The sequence below is a fragment of the Limulus polyphemus genome, unplaced genomic scaffold (assembly GCF_000517525.1).
Source record: "Limulus polyphemus unplaced genomic scaffold, Limulus_polyphemus-2.1.2 Scaffold975, whole genome shotgun sequence".
In the NCBI taxonomy this organism is placed as follows: Eukaryota; Metazoa; Arthropoda; class Merostomata; order Xiphosura; family Limulidae; genus Limulus; species Limulus polyphemus.
In genome coordinates this window covers 267,610-275,863 of record NW_013666585.1, presented here as the reverse complement: position 1 = coordinate 275,863, position 8,254 = coordinate 267,610, and the positions used below count along the sequence as shown (strand labels likewise).

Here is an 8,254-nt window from a genome sequence, read left to right as displayed (position 1 = left end):
ACGGCTGAAAGGGCGAGCATGTTTGGTGGGACGGGGATTCGAACCTGCGACCTTCAGATTGCGAGTCGAGCACCTTAACCATCTGGTCATTGCGATATGCAAGAAACTGAGAAATTACAATATTTTATGAAATACAAGGAATTGTTACTGGTAGGTGAAAGAAGTTTATAGATTTGAAAAGAAAATTCACGATGTTTATAAGAAATATTTCAATCAAAAGAGCCATTGCTAATTTTAACCTCTACGTTTAAATGATGTATTCGATATTAGATATATCTCATTCAAAATAATTATCGAAACAAACAAGTGATACACATGCAGAACTCACAAACATAGATTAAAAATAACTAGGTAGTGAATTTATTAATGGTTCAACACATTATCACACAAAATGCAAAAGCAATTGTACAATAGTCTAGTATTTTGTATATGAGTCCTTTGCTTTACTCGTATCATTACAACTTGTTTTCATGCTGCTATACAATGTATAATTGTGACTTTTTGTTCCAAATGTACTGTATTTATTTCCACAATTGTTTGGTCTGTTTCTGACTGTCTCAATTTTTACATAAGCCCATATAGCTTCAAAACTCTTCATATCAGGACATTCTGTAGGCGAAGTTATGGTTGTGAGTTTTCCATCAGCCTCTTTACCGTCAAGGTATCGTTTTATTACATTTGTGGTATGCTTGAGATCATTGCATGGTTAATTCCCGCCTAATGAGTTGTGTTCCTGAGAGAAGAGAATAATGAATCAGAATGTGCCAGTCAGGGTGCTATCACTTTTGTAGAGACCACCAAAAAACGTTAGCTGAGTTAAGGTTACCCTTAACATGTATTGATTTCCACCATGTTTCACTTTAGATGTTGTAAATCGAGTATGATACCATTTTCTTCTCCGCCGTTGAATAAACTGTCGTTTATTGATGAATGATTCAAACCTGGATTTATCTAAACGAAAAAAAAACAAAAAAACACGTCTCCAGCTTTTCTCAGTCCACTGTTTGTGGTACGATGCCTATTTCAACCTTTTGGTTTGATTTGTTTATTTTTTTCTCATCTGCGGTTTTCGAGCAGCTGCACGTCCATTGAAATAACTTTGCACTAATGTGTAGCTTATTCAGTAGTGAATATTAAAAATGGGTATACGTCACATTGGAATATAAAGACTTTGATAGGAGATAGCTTTCGATTATCTTTAATAATCATCTTCAAACCAAAATTTCTCAAGATTATTCATATATTTATGTAAGATCTGCCTTGGTGTTTGTGATAGGTGGCTGAGCATGGGTTCAATTCATGGTGTTCTAGATTTCCCATGTAATTTTCATGCCATTGCCACAAAATGCAAAGAAAGTGGCATAACCAAAGAGAGCATGCAGTATTAAGAGACCCCAAGACCATTCTGAACCAATATGAGAAGTAATATATCAGAAAAAATTATCGTTGCCATAGCTCACACTAATGACGAACACAAAAACTGTATATTGAAATTAAATTAAAGGAAATACTTGTAACAGGAAAATTAACGTTGTGTTAAGGGATATTTTTTAAACATTTTAGTTTGATAAAAAAAAGGTTCCATCATTTAATTATATCCACCTGACGATGCTAGCGAAATATAGTATTTTAAATTAAAAACGTTTTAAAAACATATTACTTGTTTCATCTGTACATATTCCTCTCAAGTCCCGGTTACCCCTATTCCACACATAAACGACCATCGTAGTGTGTATGATGGTTTCTGATGAATGTGAAGTTGTTGATACGCTGTTAAATTTGGTTTTCGCTAAATGTAATATTATTTGTATAGTTGAGTTCATGATATCGTTATGTTATTCATTACGTTAATAAAAGGAAAAATTAACTCTTCGTTACACCCATGCATTAACCTTGTAAATAAATATTTTTCTGTTTAACCCCTTGACGACCAAACTCGAACTATGGTGTTTCACAGAAGATTTACTGGTAGCAGAGTGTCGCTTTGGTTACTTCATTTGTGAAAACTGAATCCACCCGCGCTAAGTTATTGGACCCCAAAATCCTAGATGTGTGGGGTTGTTGAGTGCGCAGGTAAGCCAACTATTTATTCGAGATTGAATATTAGTAGTTTCGAAGGAGTCAATATGTAAACTTTAGGAGAAAATGTAGAGTTTAATACTTTAAAACGAGCTCTTGAATATATGACTTTTCGTACAGGACTGGTAGAAGAAAGACTCTGCCAGACAAAACAGTCTTGTGAATCTTCCGATCGACAATTTTAATCAAATATATGAAATCCGTGAAGGACCCATGACAGTTGAAGAACCTACTGACTTACTCACTTTAAATCGACATATTGATTGTCCTTCAAACTCTCAGCGGAAGGCTGTAGTGGAAAAAACTAATTTAGAAGACGACCAGACGAAAATGTGAGTCTGTAGTTAAAACAAACCAAAAATTCACTTCTATCTATGGTCATGATTTAAACTCGTGTGCTACTTATATCGCTACCAACCTAAATGTGCCTAATATTGGCTTGCTAGTTACAAGGACATACACGGAGACTTTTCCGTCGTGGACACCATTTGAATCAGAGATACATAGTAAGATCTTGCCCATAAGATTTATAATCAGAATCATTTGAATTAACTGGAACAGTACAAAAACAGATTTGGAGTCGGACATTTTCAAGTTCGGATTCTTTATAATAGATGTCCCCAACATACATGAAACGTACAGAGTATTCCACTTTGTATATGATGCTAGATCGGAACTGTAAAAATAATTCATAAATATCTTCGAACTTTAGACAATGCTTTTGAAGAAGTAAGGAGGCTCAAGGCTACTTGAACTCTAAGCAAATGTACGAAATTTTTAGACATGAAAAGAAGAAATACTGCACCTACTAACGGAAGCTGTTACTATTTGCCATCTTCAAATTAGAAGACTATGTTCTGATGATCCTTTGGAAATAGGTGTGGTTTGGAATAAATTCCCAATGTTTGATATGAGCAATCAAATATTTATAGGATTGCGTATAAAACCATTAGGTATGAAATGTCACCCGACTTGTGAATTTTAGCGTTCTAATAGAGAAAGGAGGATTCACATAAGATGCTATGCATGTAATAAACAATGTAATATAGCTCTAGACTGTCCAAATTATCAAGTTAAGGATAGCACCTCTAAGAAAAGGAACTATTGTTCGAGACCTAATTTTTCAGTACAAAATAAACCAAAAACCTCCATCTTACTGAAAAACATAAGTCAATAACTGATCTCTAAGTTTTTGCTATAAAGCGGTAGCAATAATTCCTTTTAAGGCAAAGAGTGGTAGAAGAATGAACCTTCGTTTAGTACAAGAACAAGGATATCCGAACATGAAAGTAGTCCTATGTAACAAGTAGACTGTTAAATCCACACACATAATGTTCCAGGTGTTGAACTGAGAAGTGGCAGCTAACAAGAAGAATGTACACTTGAAGTGATGAACCTATCACGATATGATGGAATTTTATGGATTAACCGAAAGTTTTACTTGAAGAACAATATTGTTTGAAGTAAAAGAACAATTAGTCTTCTACAATCATCGTTGGACAGAATCCCATTGTAGTAATCTGTGTTCGTTAACTAAGAGGATTTATGTCAAGACACCAAGAATCACAATGATATTGAGACATACGTAGAACCTAGTTACTGAAGTACTGAAGAAGGGGAAATTTTCAATAGAGTTATGGGAGAATTTAAACACTTTATAGCACATTTTAATAAAGTAATTATAAATGGGTCTTCCTGGATGAGCTTCCTTCTTAAGTAAAAAAAAACAAAAAACAACAGAAATCTGAAAACAGCTGGAATATTTATCAGAAAAAGTTATAATATTTCCTTTTGTAAAATAAATATCCAGAACCTCCTAGTAGAAAAGTACCTCAATCAATTGTCAGAAGCCAAAGTACCTTCCAAACCTGACCTATGAAGTGGGTCTTGGCAAATATAAAAAGAGGGTATACAATATACGGATGTCTATACCAAATTTAGAAATGTAGTTTTTCATAAGGTCGTTTGGACTAGCCAACAGCGTAGCAACCTCTTCGATAGCCATAAATGATTTATTCTATGCTGTCATAAGTCATAGTGTAAGTTTTTACTTCGATTCTATTTTAGTATACAGCAAGGATATGAATCAAGACATTAAAGATGTAGAATATGTTGAAAAACAATTTCGTGGACACTTTTCAAGAGGTAAACTGGTTGATCTGCAGTAAGCCTATAATGCAAATACTTAAATCAGAAGATAAATTAATAATCTACACGATGCTTCTACATCGTGGTGCAAATTTGGCTGCTATAACACTTCAAGGACAACTGCCACGCATCTTCACCTCTATAAAACATTAAATTACACTTTTATAACACAGGAACATCTCAAAGAAACCATGAACTATGAACTTTGGTCCCACACCACTTTGGATGGCTAAAGGTAATGATTTCCTAATTTGTTCGTAGATTTATTTGAAAAGTACATTATTATAATTTCAAATAAAGAGGTCCATAATAGCAGAAAACACAGCTGAAGCCTTCTTTCATGAATTGGTCTGAGGAGGTGCTATCATTTCAAAAACTATAAGCGATAGATATTAATATTTCAGGCCCACCATTCAGACGGATGGACAAATGGGAAAAAGAAACAGTACCACACTAGTGTTAATGATCAAACATGGTGTCCAAGCACTTAGAAACACTTTTGAGAAATCATATCAGGAAAACCGGTTAACATAGAGACACGGTTTGTTTCACGTGCAAGAATAATGTTTACTACATCTGCGACGACAGACTCTACAACGGAAAACGATAGTTCAAGGTCAAATGGAAAGGTTACCCTCTCAGAAGGGTAGCCTGAGAATTAGACGACAATCTCTCTCAATGCTTAATTAAAATTGGTGCAACGGTTCTTCGAGAAAGACGACGATATCGATAACGTTAAATTAAATAATGTCATTCATACTTGTGTATTTCATTTGTGTGATTGTTTACTACAACTTATTACCATATCCTCATTTATATATATTATTGTTATTGGACAGGTGGGGTGAGGATGTTATACACACGTTTCCTTACTCCAGCTGGACGTTACCCTTCTTTCGGTTCATGTTTCTTGAAGTCCCGGTTACCTGTATTCGATATATAAACCAGCCTCATTATGCGTATAAGGGCTGATTGTGCCTATCGTATTATGTTGTTGAATTTGTTTTCCTTTAACTGTAATACAGTTTGTATTGTTGTGTTCATTATGTTGTTATGTTACATTATGTTAGTGAATAGAAAAGTTAATATTTTACTACACCCTTGTATATACGTTCTCAACAAATGTTTTTATGTTTAACCCCTTGACGAACAGACTTAGCCTTCACTGTCTTACAATAAATAATTACAAAATAACGAAAAAACAGTGGTTATATAGTTATATTCAGCTCTACTGTTAATGAAAGTACCATGGACAAGCTTTAGTATGAATTATATTTAATAAAGAAAAAACTTAATATAAATATAAAAATACACATTTGTTTTCAATAGTGTTCATTAAGCTGATATATGTATTGGTTCTCATTGACAGGCAGTACTTACCTTATTATCTGTGTTAAAAAGTATAAAAAGTTTCGTGGAACTCGTTGAAACTTAAGTCGTACCACTTGATTGTATAATTCAAAGGAGGCCGATGGTTCTAACAACAGCTAAGTTTCAAGTCGAGTATTTTTCTTAAACCTTTGAAGAACACTAACATTAGAATTGCGTAATTTCTACGAATTATCAAAGAAGCTGAAAACACATTTCTCTATATGAAAATTTTATTTTGTGCAATACAGAACAAGCTATCTTGTTCTGATATGTATATATTTTTTTACTTTTTAAACTTCATTTAAGACCAATTAGTCTTGTAATTATACGACATACCGATAAATTTCAACAAACCTAAACCCTAAAGAAAATCTGAGTGTTAATCTATAACCAAGGATTCATTGACCTTTTCTCAACTGAAATAGATACCATCGGTAATTCCAACCGGGTTTGATTTTAAACTTAAACACAAAATGAGAGCGTTGACAATATAATTACGAGGCCTCTAATAGGGCTGGAGTTGTAGTTTAGTTTTCCTCAACATTTTGAAATTCTTTTAACCCTAAAATGCCTCCAGATAGTTCTGTAGTAAGCTAAGAGTTTATATTCGGGGGTCGATTCTCTCACAGTACGGATAGCTTTTTATGTAGCTTTGTACTTAACAACACAAAAATGCAAGGAACGTAAAACCACAAATTTTAAGAAATAAAACTCCTATGCTTCTAAGAAAATAAAATTACTAAGTTCTAAGAACCCACGAGTGAAAGCATAAGTTATATATCACTCACACTAAATCTGCCATATCCAGTGCCGATGTGACTTTTCGTCTGTACCAGAGCTCGCTCATCAAGCTGACTGTAGTGAGACAGACAAGTAATTTACAAATCAAATTTTTCGTGTAAGAATTAATAACACAACATTATCTTTTTTATTCTAACAGTAATTATTTATATTTATTACTATTTATTTTCAATTAACCTTACTATCATTCGCAAAGTGTCGAACTAGTTTCATATTACTCTCATTCCCTGAGTGAATCTAATGTTATTAGCGGATCTAATACCTAACACAAACACACTATCTTATACCTGCTGGGAAAATCAGTTCGTACCTGAAAATACAACACAAACACACACAATGAACGTTTACCATTAAATTAGTTATATATTAGGAGAATTAATGTTCTCTATAATACTTTGCATTTTTGCTCATAATTTTACTTCTATTTTATTCTAAGTCTTGTGATTGTTTTTGGACCATTACTCTTTTGTAGTTCAAAATTCATAATTACGCTAGTCTTCATATTCGTCTAGTAAAAATCGTATAACGAAAATCAGTAAACTTTAAACTCGGTAAATCTAAACAACATGTACTCAAATTGGAAATGGGTTAATATATTTTTTAATCATGCAGCACTTCGGAAAGTTTGTTTGTTTGTATTTGAATTTCGCGCAAAGCTACACGAGGGCTATCTGCGCTATTCGTCCCTAATTTTGCAATGTAAGACTAGAGGGAAAACAGCTAGTCATCACCACCCACCGCCAACTCTTGGGCTACTCTTTTACCAACGAATAGTGGGATTGATCGTCACATTATAACGCCCCCACGGCTGAAAGGGCGAGCATGTTTGGTGGGACGGGGATACACTTCGGAAAGAGTAAGATACTTTACTTTGGGTTATTACGTTGTAGTTTGAAATTCTTTACGGAAACTTATGATTTCAGTGCGGTTAACATAAGCTCTAGGCCTCCCAGTGGAACAGCGGTATGTCTGCGGACTTATACTGCTAGAAACTGGGTTTCGATACCCGTGGTGGGCAGAGCACAAATACTCATTTGTATGGCTTTATGCTTAATAACAAACCACCATAATCTCCAGTGCCATAAGCGCTTTAACTTACGTCCGAGTATTGTGCAGTATTTTATTATAAAATAATCAATTCATTTAACCACGTAGCATGCATACCTAATGTTTTTTCCTCAGGGTGTTGCGTGTGTATCGTGATTCATGTCCGTGAATAATGTACACAGCGTGGTCACAAGTAAATAGACACCACCTTTTCAGAAAAAATGAAAAAAATTATAATTTAATTAATATCTAGTAGATCTTCCTTTCGCTTCGTGGAGTTCGTTGATCCTTTGGGGCATCGTGAGAATCATCTCGTCAATTTTAGATTATGGGATTTTCGCCCAATCTTGCTTCAAACCTTGGAGTAGATCGCTCTTCAAAGTTGGTATTTTTTTTTGTTCTTGTTGTTTCTTGACTTGCCGGTCGAGTATGGCCCAGAGGTTTTCGATGGGGTTCATGTCAGGAGATTGGCTCGGCCAGAGCAACTTCTGGATACAATTTTTTTCCTGCCACTTTTGGGTGTTTCTAGCAGTGTGACACGGTGCTCCAGCTTCCTGGAACAACCTTGTGTTCTTGTCCACGAAACCCGAGGAATAAAGTGGCAAGAGTCCTTCCTCCAATATTTCGACGTATTTCGCAAAATTTATGTTGCCAACGTACTCCACTAAGCTCGATCTCCCACCAACCCAAACAGCTCCCCAAACCATCACGCTGAAACCGCCATGCTTCACAGTTGGCTGCAATCTGTTGAGCCAAAGCTCTTGGTGAGGCATTCTCCAGCCCAATATCCTTCCACTGTCCGAAAATT

The 8,254-nt window shown here is 34.9% G+C and overlaps 1 protein-coding gene across 2 annotated transcripts in view; it reads right to left on the bottom strand.

Moving 5' to 3' along the window:
* The window catches only part of LOC106461509 (LIM/homeobox protein Lhx2-like), a 68,302-nt gene that overhangs the window by 20,862 nt on the left and 39,186 nt on the right, over window positions 1-8,254 (bottom strand). For both annotated transcript variants that reach the window (XM_022388497.1, XM_013921332.2), the window contains exon 2: window positions 5,608-5,745. The gene's annotated coding sequence lies outside the window, so the exon portion shown is untranslated. The remainder of the gene's footprint in view (window positions 1-5,607; window positions 5,746-8,254) is intronic.